The following is a 26,653-nucleotide window of genomic DNA, read 5'->3' as shown; positions in this document are numbered from 1 at the left end:
CACCTCCTGAAATATACCATGAGCTTCTCAAAAGCAGTACCCATGTCTTAGTTATTTTTGTATTCTGTTATAATACAATGCTTGGTACATTATATTTTTAATTAATGTTTGTTAAATGAGTAAATTATTAGAGGAATTAATGAGTGAATCATGACTTAGTTTGCTAATAGCACCAATATATAGTGCCTCTGTTCATTTCCTTGTAGTTCTTTGCTGGAGAGGCCACATCTTTACAGAATTTTATTTAGTAGTTAGGTTTTCTGTTCAACATCCTATTTTTTTGTAAACTGATTCCTCTACCTCTCATCACACTAAATTCATCTGATAATGGTAGTGGGCCCTTGACAGCCATTTTCTGAAACTTTTGAATATCAAAAGACACCATAGACTAAATTAAATGGAAGAAAAAGCACTTGTAGACAAAGGGCTACTACTTTTAATGTAAAAGAAGCTTATATAACTTAATAACAAATTAATAAACAACCCAGCTAGGGGAAAATTGGGCAAAGGATAAGGGCAGGCAATTTATAAATGGTGAAATACAAATGTCCAACAAAAAAACAAACAAAACAAAACAGAGAGCAATGGGGGAGGGGGGAATGGGACAACTGTAATAGAACAACAATTAAAAGAAAAAAAGAAAAACAAAACAAAACAAAAAAACAAACAAACAAGGTGCTCAACTTCATTAGTAGTCAAGTATATATAGAGTTCTTTTAATTGTGATAAAATATATATAACATAAATTTTATCACTTTAACCACTTTTAAGTGTACAGTTCAATGGCATTAAGTACAGGTACATTGACATTGTGTAACCACCACCACTATCCACCTCCAGAACTATGTCATCATCCCAAATTGAAACTCTGAACCCATGAAGCAGCAACTCCCCATCCCCTCTACCCTCAGCCCTTGGTAGCCACTGTTGTACCATCTGCTCATGAATTTGACTATTCTAGGTACCTCATATCAGTGGAATCATATATTTGTGTTTTGCATCTGTCTTATGTTTCATAATTTTTAAAAAAATTGATATTAGGGAGAGAGAGGAGAGGGGAGAGAGACAGAGACAGAGAGAGATCAGTTTGCTGTTCCACCCATTTATGCATTCATTGGCTGATTCTTGTATGTACCCTGACCCAGGATCCAATCTAGAACATTGGCTATTGGGACAATGCTCTATAACCAATTGAGCTTCCCAGCCAGGGCAGCATAATGTTTTCAAGGTTCATCATGTTGTAGCATGTGTCAGTACTTTACGCCTTTATTTATTTATTTATTTACTTACTTACTTATTTTCAGAGAGGGGGGAGTGAGGGAGAAAGAGATTGAGAGAAACATTGATCAGCTGCCTCTCATGAAGGCACCCTGACTTGGGACTGAACCCACAACCCAGGCATGTGCCTTGACCAGAAATCAAACCATTGATCTTTCACTTTGTGGGAAAATGCCCAACCAATTGAGAGACACAGGTCAAGGCAGTACCTCACTCCTTCTTAAGGATGAATAATATTCCATTGCATGTATATACTACTACAGATTGTTTATTTATTCATCTGTCAGTGGACACTTGGGTGCTTCCATTTTGGGGCTATTGTGAGTGTTGCTGCTATGAACCCTGCTTACAATTCTTTTGTATAACAAAAGTGCAATTGCTGAGTCACATAGTAATTCTATGTATAATTTTTTGAGGAATGACTATACTGTTTTCTAAAATATTGCACCATTTTACATTCCCACCAACAATATATGAGGGTTCCAGTTTTTCCAAGTCTCACCAACACTTGTTAATCTCTGTCTTTTTATTATAGCCATTCTAGTGGATGTGAATTGATATCTCATTGTGATTTTGGTTTGTGTCTTCCTGCTGAAGAGTGATGTTGAACATTATTCATGTTCTTATTGGCCATTTTTATATTTTCTTTGGAGAAATTCTATTCAAGCCCTTTGCCCACTTTTATTTTTTAACTTTTTAAAGATTTTATTTATTTATTTTTAGAGAGAGAGAAAGGGAAGGAAAAAGAGAGGGAGAGAAACATCAATGTGTGGTTGCCTCTCACCAGCATGTGCCCTGACTAGGAATCAAACAAGTGACCCTTTGGTTCGCAGTCCGGCACTCAGTCCATTGAGCCACACTAGCCAGGGCCCTTTGCTCATTTTTAAATAGGTTGTTTCTTTTTTTTGTTTTGCCCTTGTTGAGTTGTAGGCATTCTTTATGAATTCTGGATATTAATCTCTTTTCTTTTAATTTTTATTTATTGATTTTAGAGAGAGAAAGGGAAAGAGACAGTCAAAGGAACACCACTTGTTTCACTTATTTATGCATTCCTTGGTTGATTCTTCTATGTCCCTTGACCAGGGATCGAACCTGCATATTTGGCATATGAGGATGACACTCTAACTAACTGAGCTACCTGGCCAGGACTGGATATTAATCTCTTATCAGATATATGATTTGAAAAATATTTTCTCCCATCTGTGGGTTGCCTTTTTATGCTGTTGATAGTATCCTTTGATGCACAAAAGTTTTTAATTTTGATGAAGTTCAATTTATCTATTTTTTCTTTTGTTGCCTGTGCTTTTGGTGTCATATCTATGAAATCATTGTTAAATCCAATGTCATGAACTTTTTCCACTATTATTTTCTTCTAAGAGCTTTATAGTTTTAGTTCTAACATTCGGGTCTTTAATCCATTTTGAGTTAGTTTCTGTAGATGGTAGGAGGTAAGAGACTTTGCATGTGGATATGCAGTTTCTCCAATACTATTTGTTGAAAAGAATATCCTTTCCTATTGAAATGGTTTTTGATATGCTTGCTGAAAATCATTTGACTACATATGCAAGGGTTTATTTCTAAATTTCTCTTTTATTCTATTGGTCATGCCCATTTTTATGCAAAATAGACTTTTTAAGATGCCATTTTTAACTCTCCAGATTGACAATATATCAAAACATCAATGACATTTAATAATGGAAACAATGTGGGGAGATGAGAACTCTCACACATTGGTAGGGGAAATAAGAATTGCTCCGAACTTTTTGGCAAGTAATGTGGTAGTACCTTTCACAATTTAAGACATCATTTTAATGTAGCATATGGGCTCTTTTCTATATAAATAAAAATACTAGTGCATAAGCATACATATACAAAGATGTTTATTGTGTCATCATTTGTAGTGGAAAGAGGATGAACTAAAAAATAGTTAGGTAGCTACTCTCTCTGCATTTTTCTCTCCCTGAAGATACATGCTCTCTCATCTCTGCTTCTGTCTTTATTTCTTTCTGGACTTGCAGAAAGATTAACAATGTCACCAGATTTGAGTCTAACTTACCTTACAAATTTCAGTGTTCACCACTGTCTCAGTCTAGAGTTTTCATTTCATTCATTTACAAATTGCTATATTGGTTTTGTTTTATGTCACTTTTTATAGTTTCTAGTTCTCTGTCAAAGTTTTCAAGTTTAAGAAGGAAATATGTGTGTGTATTTTAGATATATACACATATCCACACACACATATATAGTATATAAGGCAAATTATTAATGTTAACAATTGATAAATTTAGATAAAGTGTATATGGCATGATTGTTACTATTTCTTTCCAACTTTAGGTAGAATTAAAATTTGTAAAAAAACTAAAAGTTTTGAAAAAAGAATAAAAGAGTACTTTTCTAGCTTAAAAACATATTTACTGTCCAACTGAGGCTGTCAGTTATTAGAAGCAGGACAGTTGTTTCAGAAAGCTTCGTGGAAGTCCCAAACCAAAACCAGCAGGATCTGCTGCCTTATCTCTGACTCAGCCTTCAAGATGGAAGGGCTATGAAGAGTATCTAATGCTTCTGAGTGGCAGAGTTAAGCAGACTCTGTATTTTATGTAGAAATTGGGGTAGCAAGGAGGTGGTAGACTGGCCAGTTTAAATAAAGCCAGTAAAAAACTTAGAAGATAATTTCTGATTATTTCCTATTTCAGGTTCATGATCATTTGCATCACCAATAATTCCATATGCACATATACTGTATGTGCCTCCATAGCCCACCTTTATGGAGCTAAGTACAGAGACTAAGTTGAATGGTGCTAACATGATTAAAGCCCTCTGGAAACACAAACCCAAAGTAATTGTGTGTAGAAGTAATATAACTATTATAAGCAGTAATCAGACAAAACAAGTTCAGAACTCCAGTTAAATTCTTTGCTCTCAAAGTTGAAAATTAAGTGAAAACAAATTTTACAAGGAAATCAGGAAAATAAATACTGTGAAAGTGAGGAAATATGAACTAACAAGATTAATTCTGTAATTATATATGACCAAATGGTATTTGTTCATGTGACAAATCACAAACCAAACCGAAAGTGAAGAATAGCCCTGGCCAGGTAGTTCAGTTGATTAGAGCATCATACCCATATGCCAAGGTTGTAGGTTCAATCCCTGGTGAGGGCAATTATAGGAATCAACCAATAAATGCACAAGTAAGTGGAACAATAGCCCTGACCCGGTGGCTCAGTTGATTGGGTGTTTTACTGTTACCTAACAGCAAGTTGGGCTCCTGCTGTCTGCTGCCTCTCTCCAGGCAAAATTCCAGAGGCAAAGGTTTGGTGATAAAGGAAAGGGGTCTTTATTCAAAAGCTTCACAATGTTGGAATAATAGCTTTCCATACGAATTAGTCACTTAGGCCTATCAATTCAGGCTAAACTCTTTAACTCTAGTTACAGCTTTAATCACTTAAGCCTATTAATCAAGGCTAAACCCTTACACCTGGATTCTCCTATCATTCCCCCTGTTAGTTTTTAGTTATCTTATTTCTATATGATTGGTTTATAAACTAAAACAACATAAGATACAAAAGTTACGCAATTTTGGAATAATGGCAAGCTTCTGCCTCAGAGCTCATTCCCTCTAAAATACCCAAAGAATAAACCTGCCACCCTCTGCTAGGCCAGCCTGATCCTAGGTTGTACCTGGAGTTCCTTCTCATCCAAAATACCACCTGTTGGGAAACGCAGGCAGCACGATCATCCAGGCATCCTCAAAGAAGAGCCTGAGAGCCAGAGAGCCAGCCCTCTTTTTATTTCCATGTGCTCTGGAGGCTTTCAGCTTCTCAGCCAATCCCGTCCTAGACTGCTCACCATTTGTTGCCTCAGAAAACTACTCCTAAGGCGCCTCTCTACTTCTCTCCAGTGATCTGATCAGATCTCTCTGTATCAATACCACGAAGTAAAGGATCGCTGTTTTGATTCCTGGTCAGGGCAGCCTGGGTTGCTCAGAGTGCATATGAGATGTTTCTCTCCCTTTCTTTCTCCCTCCCCTCCCCTCTCTCTAAAAACAAATAAATAAAATCTTTTAAAAAAATAAGTGGAATAACAAATCAATATTTCTTTCTCACAATCAACAATTTTTTTTCTTTTTTGACTATAATTTAGACATTTTAGTTGCAAAGATGTTAATCTGCACTCATATGCATTGCTAATTTAAAAAGAGAATTAAGTAACTGTCTTTCCAGATCTTTATGGTAAAAATATAATCAATTCTTTCAATTTAATTTTCCATTCATTCATTCAAATATATTTTAAGCACCTGCTATGTGTAAGGCACTGGGAATGGAGAGAAGGGATTTGAAAATACAGAGATGAGAATGAGCCCCTAATTTCAAGGTGTACAAGTATTTTATATTTTTTTAATTGACATAATTTACATACCACACATTTTACTTTTAAAGTGTACAATTCAATTGTTTGAGTATATTCACAAAGTTGTGCAAGCATCACCACCACTAATTCTAGAACATTTTCATCATCTCCCCAAAGAAACCTTGTAGCTATTAGCAACCATGCCCCATTTCCCCTATCCCCCTAGCCCCTGGTGACCACTAATCTACTTTCTGTCTCTATGGATTTGCCTACTCTAGACTTTTCATATACATGGAATCATACAATATGTAGTCTTCTGTGATTGGATTCTTACAGTTAGCATAATGTTTTCAAGTTGTAGCAAATAACTGTACTTTATTACTTTTTATTTCTGAATAATATTTCATTATATTGATATACCACATTTTGTTTATCCACCATCAGTTCACAGACACTTGGATTATTTCCATGTTTTGGCTATTATGAATATTGATGTGACAAACATTTGTGTAAACAAAGTTAATTAACACAGAATGACTAATTAATGTACTAATTATGTATTAATTGATGTATCAATGTATTAATTAATACAGAAGTAATAGAATGGTTAGCATCATGTAGTAGATTTTTATTGGTTTTGGCTGCTCAGCATCTATTCATCCTTCTTCTTAGTAACAATACTCATATTCTCTTATATGTAATCACATAAGGAAGCTTCCAAGAAAGCTGACTTCACACCAAAATCTAGGGTAGACCCTAATTGGCTTAAGACCAGCACATCAGCCCTGGCTGGGTAACACAGTTGGTTAGAGTGTTGTCCTGATACATCAAGGTTGCATGTTTGATCACCTGTCAGGACACGTACAAGAATCAACTAATAAATGCATAAATAAGTGGAACAACATTTCTTCTCTCTCTCTCTCTCTCTCTCTCTCTCTCTCTCTCTCTCTCTCTCATCAATTTAAACTTAAAAAGATCAGCACATCCTACCTCCATGGACATTGACTGGTTTAATGATGGGCAAGTGACCTTAATTCAGAGGCCAATGAGATTATTACCTTTGCTGGGGCTTCTGAGAAACACGTCTCCTTGCTATTCTAAAGTAACTTCTTTGAGAGATGGTCTCCTTACTAGAGATGAGGGAAGCACATGTAGCTTTCCTATAAACTGTTACAGTTATCCTGAGATGAAAGAGCAAACTGTACAAAATCAAATATTTTAGAAGAAGAAACCAGCTCTTTGGTAACATCACTGAGCCTCAATACTGAAGACAAAACTTCATCTATGTTTTCAGTTGATGACTGAAATTGTTTAAACCAGTTTGAGGTTAAGTTTTTTGTTGCTTACTATCAAAAGAATACATCATAATGGTAACAAACACTATTTTTATAGTATTTTATAATATAACTCTGAGTTATGTGAATTGAGTGGTGGACACATTGTACACTGTCTGTGGAAATCATGCAAGGTTTCATGTAGAAAGTAACATTTGAACTACAACTTGTAATTTAGAAAGTATTTACTAAATACACTGGGCTAAACAAAATTAAGCAGATTTATTGGTGTTCTCGAGAGACTTTAATATTCACTCATAATATATTCATAACATGAATTATGAATATACCCAAGAGAGAAATATAATATACAGTACTTACCAAATGTGTTTCACCTTGAACACCTAGTAATATCTTAAGGAATCCAACTGGCTTCTGAAACACTAGTATATACAGTGTTAATGGATGGCTAGAAAAGAATAAGATCAACCTGGCCAACTTAGAAAATTTGTATGAAGACAAATTTTAAGCAACTGGTAAACCCTGAACAAGTAGAATAGATCTAGGTAGCTTCCTGACTAAGTCAAGTTTATCTGCTAAGTTCTTTAGTCAAGAAGAAGTCTAAAAGGGTAATCATTCTGGTGAATCACTCTTTAAACTTTATCAGTAAGTTCTGTCCCCTGCCTCTGCCTCCCTGCTGCAACCCCGAGTCCTGGAGCAAATTCAACAAGTAAAATAGAATAACTATCAGTAAAATAAGTTAAAGTGAAAAAATTTAAAACGTATTGCCTGCTGTATTTGTAGAAAATACCTGCAGAATAGAGGCATGAGTAATGAGCAACTGCTTCCTTTATATTTGATAAGGTAGCTGGTACGGCATTGATCACATCTCAGCTTCATATAATTGTGAATGTACCCTAAAATAAATACCACGTCTTTTCAGCTCTAGCTATCTAATAGGAACAATTGATAGCTGGGGGAAACTGCACATTTATAGTTGATAAAATTAGAGAATTAAGGCTTGTTACCTTATTAAGATTGAACCAGTAAGTCTCTTAACACCCATTTACAATAATTGATAGTAACTCATTTATTCCAGATGAAGAGGTCTTTCTCTTCTACGTTTCTCCAAATCAGGTCTATGAATAACACGGTGATTAAAGCTTGAAAAGGAGAAGAAACCAGAGATCACATACATATCCATCTTTTATTTTCTAAACATAATTATACAACTTTGCCATAAATTGCTTTCAACAAAAAGCAATAGTTTACACCTAAGAAGATGGTTGAGGAGATGAAAATGGGCGTTAGTTTGGGGTGGGAGTGGGAAATTAACTAATGAAAGAAACTCAATTACTATTTCTAGCAAAGTTACATTGCAGAAGGAAGAAAACACACACACTGGCCTTTTCTCTTTAAAAGTAAAGCCTCCTCCATTGATTCACATCCAGCAGCCGGTGCTTATCCAAACTCCAGGCTGAGGTAGCACCTTGCATAGAGCACAGCTACGGACATAAGGCCAATTTGTCCAAAAGCAGGAAAAGCACGCAAAACCAAATTCCTGGGCTGCAAAGATGAAAATGTTGACAAAATAATGGGTTTAGAGGGAACCTTTTATCAACAGTTAAGTCTTTAAAGGGAGGGAAAACCTGAGATGCTCCTCAAGGTCCCAGATTGGTCCACCATTCATTCCCAAGTTTTGCTATTTAGTGGCTGAGTATCTAGCTGAACTATGAAGTAGAAGATAGCAATTACCTCTGCTCTGTCCTTTACAAATAGTTACAATATTCTTAGGACCCAAAGACGTGTTCATTACCCTAAAATCTTTCACTTCCCCCATGCTAAATTCTTATCTTTTTCTTTTTAATTTTAAAAATTGATTTTAGACAGAGAGAGGGAGAGGGAAAAAGGGAGAGAGGAAGGGGAAAGGGGGGAAGAGCGGGGCGGGAGTTGGGGGGAGATATTTGTTGTTCTAATTATTCATGCATTCATTGGTTGCTTGTATGTGCCCTGACCAGGCATCGAATCACAAGCCTGGCCTTTTGGAAGGATGCTCTACCCAAATGAGCTACCTGGCCAGGGCTTTAAATATCTTTTTCTTGATATTTTACTCAGCTTCCCTGAACATGATTCCTAAAGGTCTTTTCAAATAAACAATTCAGTATTTTAGGAATAAAGATATGGCATATTGAGGGCAAAGGAAGTGGAAAGCGGGACATCTGTAATAATACTAACAATAAAAAAAAGGATATGGCATATTTTCAACAGAGTCAACAGGCAATTCAAGACTCCACTCTTTGAGGCTTAATAAAAGATCACTCATACACTAAAACAAACAAACAAACAAAAAAAACTCTAGTTCCTTTCAGTTGTTTCCATTGGGCTATGGAAATTTTTATTGTAAACACAAATATTATCAACCACTATTTTTTAAGTTGCTTTCAAAATATTCTGTAAGTATAAAACAATGTACAACAAGTATACAAATATACAAGGCTATCTTTCATTATCTTAAAATAAAATCATCCCAGCTACTCCCCCATTGTATCACCGCAGGAAGTAAAAATAGGGAATACAATTGTTTCTTCATGTTTTACCGATGGCATAGATGAAAAGAAATAGAATGTACAAATGAAGGCTTCTCTTGAGTAGAAAAAAAGAAAAAAAAATGAGGAAATAGGAAAGATACAGGTGGCTGAGTGAGAAGAAGTAAGAGCTAAAAAAGATAGGGGGAGAAAAGACAGACTGACAGATAGACCCAAGTCCTTACAATCAGACTGTTGAAAAATATAAGGTCCAGAAATGTGGGTGCTGAAATAGAAAGACCACTGTACTAAGAATCAGGATAATTGCATTCTTTTTTTAAAAAAGATTTTATTTATTTATTTTTTTAGAGAGTAGAGGGAGGGAGAAAGAGAGGGAGAGAAAGATACATTGACTGGTTGTCTCTTGCATGCCCCCCCCCTGAGGATCTGGCCCACAACTCAGGCATGTGCTCTAACTGGGAATCGAACCGGCGACCTCTGGGTTCGTAGGCCAGTGCTTGATACACTGAACCACACCAGCCAGGGGTGGATAATTGTCTTCTTGCCACACCTCTGAGATATCAGCTGTATGATGCTAGTCTCTATTTTCTCATCGGAAGTATAAGGAAATTGAACAAACTGTCTCTGATATTCCATTTCTAACTTCCTATGAATAGCTGAAAGGCTCCCAGGCGTTGGAAACTAATATAAGCCAACATGGAAATTTGGAGGACTCTGAAGCCTAGAAATAATCTCAAAAATTGTGTCAGGACAAAAGAACAGCCAGGATAGGAAAAGAAACTGAGAAGTTGAAGAGTCAAAAGCAGATACCATATGAACTATCTCCATTTTTCTACCATTGGTATAAGAATATGCTAATAATATGCTTGCTTCTATTAGGTTGAGCCACATGAAATTGTTGAAATTCAATTGTTACAAAAAATTACAATTTAATATGGTTCAATTAATATTTTCCATTATCTCATTTTAACATAAGGCATCCTCACACTGATAACAATTACCTGATTTACATAGAAAATTATAGATTTAATTTTATTTTTGTAAAGCTGATAGATTACTCAGTAACTAGTAAAACTATTAAATGGTCTCACCATCTATTATTGCAGTTAACCTCCGAATTTTAAGACTATGATTCTGAGATGCTGTGTTCCCTTATTTTAATTATATTATGCCTTCATTTTCCATCAGTTAAGGAACTGAGTTATAGAATCACAGAAATGAAAATGTAAAATTTTCTTCAGATAATATTGAAGAGACCTTGAAATGGAGTGGCCTATGGAAAGAAGTTTAAACAATAATAAATCATTACTCGTCTTGACGAGGTAGCACAGTTCGAAGGAGCATGGTCCCAATACACCAAGGCTGCGGGTTCAGTCCCTGGCCAGGGCACATATAAGAGTCAACGAATGAATGCATAAATAAGTGGAACCACAAATCTCTCTCACTGAGTCACTCTCTCTCCCTCCCTCTATTTCTAAAATCAATCAATAAAAAAAAAAATTTAAAATAATACACCATTACTCTGGGAGAGGTGATACAAATAATATTGTACCATATAAAAGAAGCCAAGGCTGGCAATAAGAAAAATGTTGAACCTCTAAGAGTAAAGGGATATCCCAACCTGATCCTTGCCTAATCATGAAGGAACTGAAAGAAGTGTTCAGTTGTTACTCTCGTTCTCTAGTAGAAGGAACTAGCTCTAAGGAACCAAGAAAACAAAAAGAGAAGTAAAAAGGGGTGGCTCAGCCTTTGCCATTCAAACACAAACACCAATGGATTCAGTTGAGGACCCATATCTGGAGATCTGAGTTTTGGCAGTAACTCTGTCTCTAACTTGTGTGACTTTGAACAAGTCTTCACCTTCCAAAACCTAAATTTAGATTTCAAACTTACAGAAAAATTTCAAGAACAATAGAAGGAACTCCCCTAAGTCCTTTTTCTGAATTCAAAATTATTTACACTTTTCTCCCTTTGCTTTATTATTTCCTTTTTACATGTTTATAAATACATGCATTTTTTTCTGAACCATTTGAGACTTGAAGACATCATATACTCTTTTTAAAATATATATATTTATTGATTCCAGAGAGAGAGGGTGGGGGGAAAGGAGAGAGAGAGAGAGAGAAACATCAATGTCAGAGAAATATCAATTGGTTGCCTCTCACACATGACCCATCCGGGACTGAACCTGCAACCTAGGCATGTGACCTGACTGGGAGTAAAACTCATGACCTTTCTATGCAAAAGATGATACTTCAACCAACTGAGCCACACCAACTGGGCTCATAAAGCTATTCTCTTATGTAACCACTTCATAGATATAAAAAATAGGACATTTAACACTGATACAACACTATTATGTAACTCACAGGCCATATTAAATTTTGTCAATTGTTTTAAAAGCACTATTTAGGGCTATTTTTTTTTCTGGTCCAGTATCAAATCTAAGGTCACATACTGCATTTAGTTGTCTTGTCCTTTTTGTCTCTTTTAATCTGCATCAGTTCCTCAGCCTCTTTTTGTTTCCTGACTGACATTTTTGAAGAGTATAGGGCAGTTATTTTGTAAAATAGCCCTCTGTTTGGGTTTGCTGGACATTTCTTCATAATTAAATTTAGTTTGTGCATTTTGGGCAGGATTGCCACTGAAGAGATGTTCTGTCCCCAGTGCTTTTTATTGAGGCACATAAAGTTGGTCTGTCCCAGTATCAGTGATGACTTGGTTAAAGTGGTGATTAACGAGGTTCCTCAACTATTTTTCCTTTGTAACTATTAAGCAATTTATGCAGAGACATTTCACCATGTAAATATCCTCCTGTTCATGAAACTTTCTTTCACCCACCAGTTTTAGCATTCACAAATGAGGGTTTTTTTAAATTGAATTTATTGGGGTAACATTGGTTAATAAAATTATATAGGTTTAGGGTGTACAATTCTATAACACATTATCTGTATATCGTATTGTGTGTTCACCACACCAGGTCAAGTCTTCCTCCATCACCATTTATCCCCCCATATCCTCTTCTACCTCGCCTCACCACAAATGAGTTTCTTACTCTATCATCACATCTATATTTATTAGTTATCATCCTATTAAAAGGAAAAGCTTTCACTTTTCCAACACTTGTATGATTCATCTACTTATTTATATCAGTGTATACTCATGGATTCTTATTTTATTCAATGGTTTATAACCCATTACTAATAGTATTTATTTTGATTAAAGCAGAGGTTCTTAATCCTTTTTTGTACCATGGTTCTGTTTAGCAGTATCGAGAAACCTATAGACCTCTTCTCAGAATAACGTTTTTAAATGCACAAAATAATTACGAGGCTATTACATAGGTTTATAAAGGAAATCTATTATACCAGAAGTTCCCAAAGTATTAAAAATTTATGACACAGTAATAAATGTGTTTACCAACACATTAAATAACAAGATCTAGAAATGAGTGCAAACTACATATCTCAATGCATCTGCAATAACTGCAATGTGATATGAAATTATCTGTGATTTCTACCTGACAGTTACAAGTAAGGTACTACTAACACTGCTGTGCTTTTGTTACTAGCATTTATATTAAAAGGAAAAGCTAAATTTCAATTATGAATTAGTGAAAATAAAGATGTAATTTCCCTCATCTACATTCATGGGTGCAGTGAATTATATTCTGGATGCCAGGTATGCCCCTACCCTCTCTAAGGCCCTACCTTAAGATTACATAATTTTCAAGCCCAAAATTTCAGTCCTTCAGTATAAAAGTTCTCTCATCAACATATAAAAACTAAATAAGACTAAAAAGGACACAGATTTGAGTAAAAGAAGAAACTACTTTAAGATTCCAGGGTCCCATAGCACTAAGGGAAATATGTAGCCCCATGAAGAATGGCCTAGAGTTGTTGTGGGTCCAGGAAGACCCAAGGTAGAGAAACCGAAGTCCAAATAAAAGGAATGACTTACCCAGGATCTGACAAAGAAGGGAGACAGAGGCAGTGGCCAGAAAAGTCATTTTAAGAAGGCTAGGTGATGAAAAGACTTAATGAGTATCTATTCAAACTGTCGATTCTAAAATGACTGAAGAAATAGAAGCCTTATGAGTTTCAGGTTGGGTACAAGACCAAGACCACCAATAAGGCTCTATTTAAGCTATTGACACAGAGATTGAAAATAAAGGGGAAAACAAGGGCTGAATTCCATTATAATGAAGCTGATGAGTTGTGTCAGTTTTTCCAGTTTTTACTACAATGTTGTTTTCCCTTAAGAAATCAGATAGCGCCACTGTTCTCCCAGTTCAGTGATAATAAACCATAGCTTCTTGACTATAATGTCTATGGGGCACTGTTGCAGGTCATGAATATGAATACATTCACATAGAAAAGTTCTGAAAATTACCCCTAGTTGTAATAATACATTTTCTCATGTAATTTTTTCATTTTACTTAAGAAAGACCACATTCTTGGGGTTCTTACAATTTAACTTCTGAATTTTAATGTCAGAAATAAAATAGAATTGAGCTGGAAAATCTACTTACATTATTTTATAGCACCAACTCCATGAGAGGCTTCAGTTTGCAGTCCAGGATTACATTGGTTGAAGTTGCAGTGAACTCTCCAAGTAGAAGCAAGAGCTCAGCAAAAACAGAGTAGCTGAATGAAGCTAAAGCTTTATGAAATCACTGTAGAAGGGTAAGTCTGGATAATCAAGTTCAAATGCAATGCTTTCTAAATTGGTCAAAGAATATTTAGATTTTAGTTACATGTTTAATCTCCTCACTGTAAGTGATTTTTCTTTGCAGGTGGGTGGTTAACAGTTCTGGGTCTAACCTAAACCAAAGGGTTCTCCCTTCCTACTACTTTAGGAAGTTGGAATTCTGCAGCCAACTAGATTTTACTTTTCTACCACTGGTCTTCCTTAAAACGCCTTCTTAAATCTATGTATGAAGGCAAGTGCTTAAATGCAAGACTATTTTATCCTTCCTGAAATAAAAGCTATGTTTGTGAACACTCATGCAAAGTTAAACAGTAGATAATTCCTAAGGCTTTCCCATTTTTCTTCAGTATTTAAAATCTGAAGACCTGGACATCCTTACACTTAAAGTTCTTTCTCCTGCTATTCCTACAATCTTATTTTTCAATATTAGACTGTATCATTATTTATATTGCCATTAAATCACTGCCTGTTTCTGCTCTTTTCTGTTGAGAGGCTTAACTATTAATTGCTCCTGTCTTTTGATCTACATGTTCAGAACCTGAGAACTATACATGAACAAGGAGGAAAGTTTTTGGAAACCTTAAATAATATACAACTTAAAGTATTTTTAAAATGAAATAATCTGGAAAATAATGAATGTTTACTGACCTGAGCCTGTGGTGGAGAGTTTTATCTACACTACTAGGTTATTTCTTAAAAATAGCTGTCTTGTCCAACTATATAGTCCACAAAAGAGGTAACACAGTGCTACGCACACAGAAGTCATTCATTTACTGAACAAACGTTCAGAAAGTGTTAGCACACAACCCTCTCAGTCTGTTTAACAAAAAAACCCAAAAACCTGTCTTGTAACAAACCTGGACTGGCTCTTCAGACTATCTATTCTTAGAAGATACCAGTCCAGTAAATAATTTAGAAATACTTGCAACGGAGGGAAGTCATGATAAAACTGTCATTTAAAACAAAACAAAACTTGCTCTGGTCAGGTAGCTCAGTTGGTTAGTGTCATCTTGATATGTCAAGTCAGTGGGTTTGATCCGTGGTCAAGGCACAGACAAAAAGCAGCCAAAGAAAGCATAAATAAGTGGAGTAACAAATCAATGTGTTTTTCTCTCTCCCTTCCTCCCTCTCTCTAAAATCAGTAAATATTTTTTAAAGGTAAAAAACAAAACAGATCTATATTTACGATGCTTGAGACTCTAGACATTTGAATCTGAAATAATGACTTTTAGATGTACATAAAATTACACAAATCTTCAGTTTCCTTTAATTCCCAAGTGAAGATTCAAAGTTTGTGGTAAGTAAAAAGTTCGGAGGTAGTGCTTTAAGATTCTGTATGACTTCTCTTGCAAGCCTCTCATGGACTCAAGCCAACTTTAAGCAGAGTTAAGCCTAGAGAAGAATTGACTTCGGGAGTTGGACGGGTGGGGTTCATGATAATAAAAATAACCATGCATCTTAACAACAAAGTTATCTTTTAAAATAAAATTTTTTTTTACATCGAGGACACAAATTCTGTCAAAATGTTTTCAAAACTGAAAGAATGACCTCGAACAAGAAAAGAAATAAGCAAAGTACGAGATCTGAAACATTACACATCATGTTAAAAAGTGACTTTACATTGAACAAATCACCTGCATTACCTCTAAAACCCTGCTAAGATCTCCAATTGGCCCTTCTTCTAACCTAATAATCTCTACGTAGTCTATTTGGAGTAAACTGTCTCTGAGGCTTTTGCTGACTGGACTGGTGTGGTTTGGCTTGAAGGATTGAGGCTTCCAATAGAAAGATTTGGGGACTGGCTCTGCAAGGGTGCTTAAATTGCAGGAGGTCGAGGATTAACCTTCCCAGTGATGGGGAGCTCGAAATTGGGAACAACCTGAGGAACCATTAGAGTCAACATGTTATAACTCTGGACCTTAACTTCCCCATCTGTAAAACGGAGCAGGTGATGGCTACTCGGAAGGAGGACGAATACAGGATTACAACCTGCGACCCCGCCAATTCGAAAGCAGCCATCTAGCTAGGGCATGTAGGAGGCGGCGCTAAGCGGAGCGAGAACTGAGCAATTTGCAGGAAGTGCTTTAGGGTTGGGAGGGGAGATAGAGGGCGGAGGCGGGAATGTGAAAGCCGAGCCCTAGCTGTGGAGTTTGTACCGAAGCTCCTGAGAGGCGGGGCGAAGCTGGGGTGAAGGGGTTAGTCAGTAGACGGGCAAGACGGGGTACCTCCCCCGAAAAGAGAGGACTGGAAGCGGGGGAGGAGCGGGGTTGGCGGCACAGAAACTTGCGAGGAGTGGGGGAAAGGGAACGCGCTCAGGAAAGGGGCGGGAAGCTCGCCCACCGCACGCATGCGCGCTCCCAGCTTCTGCAGCTCACAGGCCTGGGCTCCTGACCGCGCACCCAACGCCGACGGTGCGGACGTTAGAGGAGGAGGAGCCAGGCAGCCCCTCCCCACCCCGTTGGGACCTAAGTGCCACCGCGCGTCCCTAGCGGTTGCGGGTCGCCACTTGTTTCTCCAGTGCTGACTTAGGAAGCGGGGAACGGGAACAAGTTTTTCCCCCTCGCTGTTTTCGTTCCCTTCCCCCACGAAGAATGGGGTGGGAGGTCCTGGGCGTGTCAGGGAGAGTCCGCTCCGGGTTTTCCCGCCCACTTTAACTCTGTGAGCACTTCGACCGCGCGGCGCTTCACCGGGCGCGCCCGAGCCCTCCGCCGGAACTCGTTCCGCCCCCGCCACACATTTTTCCCTAGGAATGGGAAGCGGGAGTTTAGACCTCTTTCCCTGATTTCTTCAGGCCAGGCTGCCCCTCCCTGTCTTTTCGGGATTCCAACCTCGACAACTCTTGGCAACTAGAATTATCTAATAAGGTCACGCTGAGGGACTACTTGATGTCTCCGTGCGCTCGGTGGTGCGACGCTCTCTAAGCTCTTCCTGGAAACTCCCGCCTCGGGGAGCCAGGACAGCCCGGCCGGGGGGAGGGTAGCGAAGGGGACGCACACGCCCCTTGGTCCCGGGGGAAGGCTCTGCGCCCCCACCCTTCTCCCGGTGGGGAGGGGAGAGAAGGCGTGAGAGAAGGAGGGGAGGGAACAGTCTCGGAAACGGGAGAGGCGGCTTCCCGCCCCACCCCCCGCTTGGAGAACAACGGGTTCCCGCTGCTGCCCCCTGCCGCTCACAGCGCCGGGTACCCCCGCGCCCCAGCCAGGCCACGAGTGGGGCGTCAGGGGTGCCACAGCCGCTGGGGCCGTGGGAACCGGAGCCGAAACTTTTAAGGACTGACCGGCTTTCTGTCAGAAAACTTCCGCTTACGTTAGAGAAGCCCGTTGGGCCAACTTGGTCCCAACCAGAGTTGACTGCATTTCATTAAAACCTGGTATCTCCCTTCTTTCAAATAACGGGGAGTAAACTTGCGGGAAGTAGTCGCTTGATAAAAACCCAGAGTAATGCCACGTTGTACCGCCCTGATTCAAAGGAAATTAAAATACTGATTGTGAGGAATTTTAAAGGGCTGCTAATAGAAGGAGCTCGGGTTTCTGAAGTTAAGGCTTTTTTTCCTCCCCTATGTATACAGATTTAAGTCATGAGGGTTCATTACAGAAGTACATCTGCTAGTAAGCTAACGAGTTTGCGGCTTAAAAAAAACAACTGAACTTTTGAAAAGATAGGCGTTTGTTTCGGAATCCAACAGGAAAAAAACCAATACGAAAGAGTCTGAAAAAGTTCAATTAGAATAGCAGTCACATTTCAACATTTCCCAGATTTTGCAATATTAAACTGTGAGAGCTCGTGCCAAATTTTAAGACAAGAATTCTTACTGCCAAAATTACAAATTTCTCAAAATGAGGGGTGTTCAACGAAATTGCCGCCAGACCCCATAAACAGGCACTAACATCACTGCCAGATTTACACCTTATTATCTCCCTCGCAGCCTTATTTGATTCACTGCCGGAGCCTTTTTCGGGGACTAAACGATCACACACCTTCCATGCCTCAGGTCGTCCACCGCCTCTTCACCAAGCGCCCTCTATTCCAGCCTTGACAGTCGATCTCTTCCTAAAACGCAGCCCAATCAGTAAGGTCTTTTTCACCCCAGCTTCTATAGGGACTAAGAAATGAAGATGAAAACAAATTTATCAAAATTACAAGAATATTTTTCCTTTGAAGAAAAATTTAGGCCAAGAAACCAAATTTGTTGTTTAATTCGAGCCTCCTACAGGGATTTAGCATAGTGGATTGAATGTAATTAAACCAGCTTAATAATTTTCTTTGTTCTGGGCTCTTTGCATTTATTTAATGTGTTTTAACATGATTTGACACAACCTAATTTCTTCTGTTAGTGTAGAGCCTACACTGTAGACCATGCAACATAACCAAACATAAGTTTCTATGGAATCTTTGACATTTTGTGGAATTCTGTACTAAACTGCTCTATGACCAAGACTAAAAAAGTGGTTTTGTGCCCTGGCTGGGCTGGTCAGTTGGTTGAAGCATCACCCGAAGGTGCCAAGGTTGCCGATTCCATCCCTGGTCAGAGCATATATACAAGAATCAATGACTACATAAGTGGAACAACAAATTGATATCTCTCTCTCCCCACACTTCTTTCTCTTAAAGTCAATCAATAAAAAAATTTTTTAAGTGGGTTATGGAAGAAATCACTTTTCATTTTTTTTAAATACAGAGATTTTCAAAGATTGGCCATTGTAGACCACTTAATTCTTTTGGTAAGATCTGTAACTCCACAGCCCTCCCTAGGAGTCACATTTACTCATTTTTGTCTGGAAACTTTTTTTTCAATAGCGAGAAAAAGATCTCTTCCCCGATAGATTCTAATCTAACCTTTACTCTCCCTCTTAAGTAACAATTTTACCAAGCTTCTCACCAGCCCCAGATTGATGGGCATTCATTCACAAATGACTTGAGCTTCCTGAATGTTTGCTTCCTTATAAAGCCAAGACCTCAATACAGTGGCTCAATGAATTGAGGCTTGTAAAGATGCAGGCAGAAAACCTAAATTCCTGGGAGAAATAATCTATCTATAAATTCTCTTCCAACATTCAGGAATAATAATATCTATCCTTTACTGTGTTTGAGCCAGGCACTATTCTAAGTTCTTGTTATGAATAAACTCACGACAGGCCTAAAATGTGGGTACAATTGTTGCCATTATTTTACAGATAAGCAGCACAAGATAACTCAGGCTGGAACCTACAGAACTGGGATTTTGAACCCAGGCTGCTTCCATTATGCTTCTTATGATCCAAAGCTGGTTATCAGCTTAACTATCATAGAGTGAAGAGTCACCATTAATTCACCACCTTTTACATTTAGGATAACCTCTATATGACTAAGTCCTGTGCCATGTTTTTTCCTCTGGAACTCCAGTAAAGTGAAATTTGTTGAGATTTGCTTAGGAAAAGCATTCCCAAATCAGATTACTTTCTTGGAAGCCAGCCTCAAACTGTCAGCATATGCATTGTAAATGCTAACCAGGACAGACACATCCAGCCTCACCACATTCAGAACATGCCTACCTCACATTATGAAGAAGCAAGATGGTTAAAATGATTTGCATTCTCTGATATTGAACTAGGTAGAAACCAGGAGTTAAAGTGGGAAGAAATAAGGTGATGGAAGCCAAGAGAAAATAAATGTAACATATGTGCACATAGACAGTACTACTATGCAAAAAGAAGAAGAAGAAAAAAAGACAAGGTCATGCAGAAAAGCATTTGGGCTTGTTATGACAGAACTAGAAAAGGAACATACATGAACATGAAAACCAAGTACATGGCAAGGGGAGGTGGTGGGGAATCAGGTTGGTTCCCCGCCTCCCCCATATAGAGCATTAGATAAATTAAATACCAATTTAGGCCGGATTAATAGAAATACAGCATCTGGAACAAAGAAGGAAAGAGGTCCACTTCATTCAGTTAAATCACATACAAGTAACATGTTCACTTTTAGAGGGATGTCCTTAAGAACAACCAACTAAGACCATGAGGAAACTTGAAACTCTGGCTTATAAGAAAGAATTAAAGAAGTTATGAGTGATCGAAGGGCCATCCTGAAATATCTGAAGGGCTATTGTGTAAAAATATAATTAGATTTGTCCTGAGGGGCTGATGGTGAGGAGTTTCAGAGATGTACATTTTAACTTAGAATATGGAAGAAGTCATGTGGATATGAAATATGTCTTAAACATTACAAGCTCCACACCTATTGCTAGAAGCATTCAAAATGCACATGGTGGATGGACTAAAGTTTAAGGTACCTATCACCCTTGTTCTGTCATTCACTTGGACACTGTAAAAAGGGGGGAAAATATAACCTCCCACATTAGGTTGTTGAAAAGCACTTTCTACTCACTAAAAGTCAGGTGATAATAACATTCTGAAGTTCTAAGATTTGGTATTTCTAAATTTATGAGGGGAGCAATTATTTGAATCTTATGTTTATAGATAACTGTTTTAGCATTATCAGTATTATCCTGAATGGTGGTTTGGGTATCACTTGGCACCCTTAGGATATCCTAGTGTAACTAAAGCTTATTTAGTAGTGTCCAGAGAGCAATATTGTAAATTCTATACCAGTAGGATGTTTTTTAGGGTATATTTTATTGATCATGCTGTTACAGTTGTCCCAATTTCTTTTCCCTTTGTTCCCCTCGGCACAGCACCCCCCTCTCCCTCAAGCAATCCCATCCCTCTTAGTTCATGTCCATGGGTTGTGCATATAAGTTCTTTGGCTTCACCCTTTCCTGTACTGTTCTTAACATCCCCATCTATTCTGCACCCTCCTAGTAGATTTTAAAAATTGAATTGTACCACCGTATTGCAATTCCAAAGACAAACAACATGGTAAGATAATGTGGGGTGACTATAGAAAGGGTGAAGAAAATAAACTTAATAAAATCTGGCAGACTGAGAGAACTCAAGCAGTACAGCTTTGTGTTGAAGTTTGAAAAACAATAGCAGCCTTATATTTCACATACGATATTCAGATGAGATAGCTCATCTTAAGCAGAGGTTGTCATGAAGCCCATGGAATCAACTGGGTAAAGCTCGGTATAAAGACAAAGACAAGCCAACTGGTGAGATAGCTAACTGCTCACCCTAGGAAACTAGTTCTGTAAAGATTTTGGTATTTCATAGAGATAAGGCTGACCTCAGCAACATCTTTAAACAAAACTGTAAAAAGGACAGTAAAATTGTCTTAACAACCTTGCTTGGTTCTTTCAACCCAAAAGGGAAAATGGAGAGAAGGCAGCATGGTTATAAAATAGAACAAATCTGGGACTAGAATCTCAGCTCTGCCTCTTCTAACCAAAGTTTTCTCATCTGTGGAATGGAAACGATAACATCAATCTCATAGCATTGTTGTGAGGATTATATGATATATTACATGTAAAATATACTTAGGACAGTGCCTAATATCAGAATTAAGTTTTTTATTGGGGAAGGGGGAAGAAAGTGTGGCCATATTAGTATTTGTAATATAGATTCTGCTATATATAGTGACATTATGTAAAGGGAATGGAGAGCCATGAGTATCACACAACCCTCCTATCTTTGGTCACTAAAGAGCTTAAAGCTTAGCACTTCCATGACTTATAAGAGAAAGCCAGTTGAAATGGAATTGCAAGTGTCCTTGCTCCAAATGTAAGGTAAATTTCCCTTCTCTCTCCTTTGGTCCTGTTTTTCCCTTCATGCTTTAATCATTTTGACACCAAGCTGTACAAAACTAATTTAAAATTAACATGTCTGACACTTGGTAGCTAGCAGAACCTGATTCTGAACCCTGCCCCCTCTCCAGGGCAGCTAAAAGTCTTCTTTGATTGGCTATTGGTCCTGCAGCAGCTGATGAAGGGCCCAGGAAAATACATCCAACAATTAATTTGCTAATTTAGTTTTCTGTTTAATTTGAAACCAGAAAATCCTCAATCACCCAGGAGCTTGGCTTCCTGGCTCACACATTGGTTTCTTAAAACTTCTTGTTCAGTAGTGAGCAAAGAAACAGAAGAGAGAGAAAGCCTACCTACCTATCTATCCTCAAAATGGTTTTTTATATGATCACAAATAACAAGGTCTTCTTTAAAAAGATTTTATTTACTTATTTTTAGAGAGAAGAAAGTGGAGGAGAGGAACATTGATTGGTTGTCTCTCGCATGAGCCCTAAGTGGGGACCAGGCCCACAACCCAAGCATGTGCCCTGACAGGGAATTGAACCAGTGACCTTCGCTCTGCACTTTGCAGGTTGACGCCTAACCAACTGAACCACGCCAGCAAGGGCCACAAGTTTTTTTTACTAGGAAAATTTGGAGCAACACGTTTATACTCTATGTAGGTAAACTGGTTCCTGAGTTATGAGGAATTTATAGGCCAATATGTGTTCAGGATTTAGAAAACTACCTTAGGGTAACAGACAGAGCTATATGAGTTTCTAGCATTAGAAGTAAGCATTGCTCTAAATTGTGAAGCAGCTTTCAGGTTCCCTGGGAACTTTTCTGCTGATTTCAAAAGGAAGAGGCAAAGAGAATTTGTATCAGAAATGGAAAAGATTTGTATTAAGAGAGCTGGATGTAAAGAACACAGGTATCTTCCCAGAGTTCCCTCTGCTAGTTTTCCCTTGCTGGAAAGAATCTCCGAATTAAGAGGAGGAAGGGGGTAGGCTTAACCTTCAAGTGTGCACCAGAACCCATACCTTTCTGCCTGACTCCCAAGACCATGTATAATCTGGCCCAACCCTACCTATCAATCCCTAATTCTTATATTTCATCAAAGCGTACAAGTGAGTATATTCTTTTTTATTTTTTAAGATTTTATTTATTTATTTTTAGAGAGAAAGGAAGGAAGGGAGAGAGGGAGAGAAACATCAATATAAGAAAGAAGCATTGATTGGTTGCTTCTCCTACACACCAGCGGGGTACCAAACCCACAACCCAGGCATGTGCCCTGATCTGGGATTATATCAGCGACCTTTGGCTTCACGGGATGATGCTCAACCAATTGAGCCACACCAGCCAGGGCCAGGTCCTTGTTTTAAAACACAGACTATCAGGTTATACCCTCCCTGAGACTCTGTTTTGTTAGATCTAAGATGGGGCACAGGGAGCTATATTTTTTTGCTTCAGGTGTAGTCAGTTCCCTGACAAAAGTTGGAGAATCACTGCTCATAGCTCCTGGCATAAGAGTCACTCAACTTGAGTGTAAACATTTGGGTATAAACTACAATATATTTTACATGATGACCTAATCAATGGGCACTCCCACTGCCAAATCTACACCTCAGGGCACATATTGGGAGGCAGAGAGCATGGCTTACTTTCTGTGATACCAGTTTGGAATGTTAGGAATCCAGATCTCTTCCTCCTTAAGATCTCTTTGAAATTATAAGTGCAGAGATCAGTTAATAGAATTGATGGAACTGTAGCTTGTTAGAAACACAGATCTTCCTCGATCAGTTGCAATCCGTAGTATTTGTGGAGTGTTATTTAAGGGCAAAGGGAATTTGGTGTGTGAAAAAGCTAGTCATATTCTCCCTCAGGCACAACTATAAAATTAGTAAAATGTGTCTTCCTGCCCAGTCCTTACCCCTTACCCTAAATCCAACTCAAGTGTTAAATGGTGAAGGACTAAGCTGTGATCTCTTTCTGGGGTACTTGTGTTTCAGAGGGAATCCTCTGGAAATGAGAGGAGAGAATTAGTTTAATGACTCCCAACCTTTCTTGACAGGCAACTGCCAAAGCCCAAGATTTGGGATAGCATTCTCTTAAGGAAATGACCTCCTGGGTATCCCTCTGCTTCTTCCTGTACTCTACTATCCTCAATAAACAGTGGTGATAACAGTTTCCAACCATTATCTCAGAGTTGAGAGAATAGGACCTTTTCAGTTTAAATGTGGACATGTTGGTCTGCTTCCCTGGTGTAAGAAGAAACATCTGGGTACCGAGAGTCCCATCACTGTTTTGTTGAAATGCCATATTCTAGATTTTTCATATTCTTATACTATTCAACTTAAAGAAAAAACCCATGACATTTAAAAAATTTGTTTCACAGATATTTACCGGGTGTCTATTATGTCCCAAGTACTGTTTTATTTCTAGAGATACAACAATGAACAGATAAAATTCATGGAGGTTACATTTTAGTGGTTCCAGATATAAACAAACTAAATAATTACATATTAAATAAGAAATGCTTTGGAGAAAATAATAAGCATAAAATAGAAATGAGAAATGTTGGGAAACGTTTAAACTGGATGGGTTCTGACTGGTGTGGATAGGTTGGGTGTCATCTTGCAAAAAGAAAAGTGGCTGGTTCAATTCCCAGTCAGGGAGCATGCCTGGGTTGCAGGTTCTGCCCAGTCAGGGGTGAGTGAACAGATAGATGTTTCTGTCTCGAATTGATGCTTCTCTCCCTCTTTTTCTCCCTCCCTTCCCTTCTCTGTAAAGATAAATAAATAAGATCTTTTTTAAAAATGTGAAAAAACTGAATAGGCAGGGAAGCTCTCAGTAAGAAGGTATCACTAGAGTAAAGACCTGAAGGAGTGAGGAAACAAGTCATGTAGGTAGGTACCTGAGAAAAGGAAATTTCTGATAATCTCTCAGATAATTGGTTAAGAGTTAGAACTTGCAAATTTTAACCTAACTCTAGTGTCTTTGCTAAATGCTCAATAACCTCCCCTTTGAAAGTTACTCAGTCCTGAAAATGATAGTTTTATAAAGCTTAGTTGAAAATTTTGTATCAAAAAGTACATTTTATTTATTTTTTCCTGAAAGCCAAATAGTACTAACGTAGTTACTTAGAGGTATGGAAGTCTACCCCCAAAACAAACAGAATTTCTTTCTATTTTCAGCTAAAAGATTCTCATTTATTTTAATTAATAACTTTAACTAATTTGTATTCACAGAAATAGACACTGGATTTTATTTTGTTTTATTTTTAATTAATTTTATTTGGGTGACATTGGTCAATAAGGTTATATAGGTTTCAAGTGTACATTTCTATGATACATGATCTGCATATTGCATTGTGTGCCTACCACCCAAAGTCAAATCATCCTCTGTCACCATATATTTGGCCCCATGGATTTTAAATGAATTATTTGTTTTTAAAAAAGAAAAAAATAGTTTCTTTCATTTGGTTCTCAAAACAAACTGGTACTATGCTCACTTTACACATAAGGCTAAAGCTCAGGAGATTAAGTGACTTGCTGTAGGTCACACAGGTAATAAGTCATTGAGCCAGCATTGAAACTCAGGTCTCTTGAATCTAAATCCCATTTCTTCCCTCTATTAGCACTGCTATTTCAATTCCCAAATTAGGAAAACAGCTCCACCACAGTATTTACTTACAGAATTTAAGCAACCTCTAGATGCCCTGTGAAACCACATCTGTCATATAGAAGAGAAATATCAAGAGTATATTGTAAAAGCTAGTGGTGAAGTTAAACTTATAATTGAAAGGACAGGCAGCTGGCACTAGTTCCTAAAGCCTGAGTCTTGAAGGCTAGAAGTCTAAATTATGCAGAAATATTATACCTTTCTACCACTGGGCGCTGGTACAAGGAATGCTTTCCACCTTGGGCAGAGTAGAAGCTGAGAAGCAGCACAATGTTCTATTAAGTACTAAAATTTATCAATACATACCCTAGTTCAGGCAAAAGAAGATATAGATAAAGAAGTGGTTATATTTCTGGAATTTGTTTCTTTTTCTATTTCCAGTAGCACTCTAGTCAGGACCCTTGTTACTTACTCCTCGTGTTTCTGTAAAAGCCTACTATCTGCTTCTCCCACCTCTGTTTCTCCCCTTCCCTGACCTCTTTCCCAAACCAAATTAACCTTCCTGAAGTGCTGTCACTGCTTTACATAAAAACCTTTAATGACCCAAAAATATAGTTCATTTCAAGAAAATATGATTCAGTCTAACATGCAAAACCTTATCTAATACAACTTACTAAAACCGCCACCAGATGCCATAGAAAATCTGAACTGTCCTGTATCTATTAAATAAATTGAGTTTGTTATAAACAATCCCTAAAGAAAGCTCTAGGCCAAAATGGTTTCAATGGTAAGTTCTTTTAAGGAAAAGTAACACCAATCTTACACAAATTCTTTCAGAAAATAGAGAGGGAACATTTCCAACTCTTTAGACCTTAGGTAACCAACCTGACCTTTGTCGCTTCTGCCCCAACCACCAAAAACTATGGGTGTTTCCTAAATATTCCACACATATCATGGTACCTGCCATTGCTGACACTTTTTCCCTTTCTTGGAATGCCCTCCCTTTGCCTCTGCAAGTAATTTAGGTAGATAAGGGTGAGGATTCTTAAATACATTGAAGCTTAGGTCTTATTTTTTTGTTTTCTGCCTCTAAAAGCAAGTACAGGTTTGACAAGTGAACACAAAAAAAACCAGAACAAATCAGTGTTAGTACTATACATAAAGTCCCACATAGTGTACACGAAAGAAGAGTCAAGGGCTTTTCTGATTCAACAGAA

At 37.9% G+C, this 26,653-nt stretch overlaps 1 long non-coding RNA gene across 2 annotated transcripts in view; it reads right to left on the bottom strand.

Annotated features, from left to right (window-relative positions):
• The window catches only part of LOC150014413 (uncharacterized), a 48,194-nt gene that overhangs the window by 10,292 nt on the left and 11,249 nt on the right, over positions 1 to 26,653 (bottom strand). The window contains exons 3-4 of one of the 2 annotated variants that reach the window (XR_016509929.1): positions 18,133 to 18,257; positions 7,973 to 8,065 (exon numbers count right to left, since the gene is read on the bottom strand). This is a non-coding gene — a long non-coding RNA (uncharacterized LOC150014413). Of the gene's footprint in view, positions 1 to 7,972; positions 8,066 to 13,979; positions 14,720 to 18,132; positions 18,258 to 26,653 lie in introns of those variants that run through there. The other variant, XR_016509930.1, reaches the window with a different exon arrangement.

This window comes from Furipterus horrens, unplaced genomic scaffold, assembly GCF_987537825.1.
Source record: "Furipterus horrens unplaced genomic scaffold, mFurHor1.1.pri manual_scaffold_3, whole genome shotgun sequence".
In the NCBI taxonomy this organism is placed as follows: Eukaryota; Metazoa; Chordata; class Mammalia; order Chiroptera; family Furipteridae; genus Furipterus; species Furipterus horrens.
Note: the sequence above shows the minus strand (reverse complement) of the source record. Positions and strands in the feature narration are given on the sequence as shown.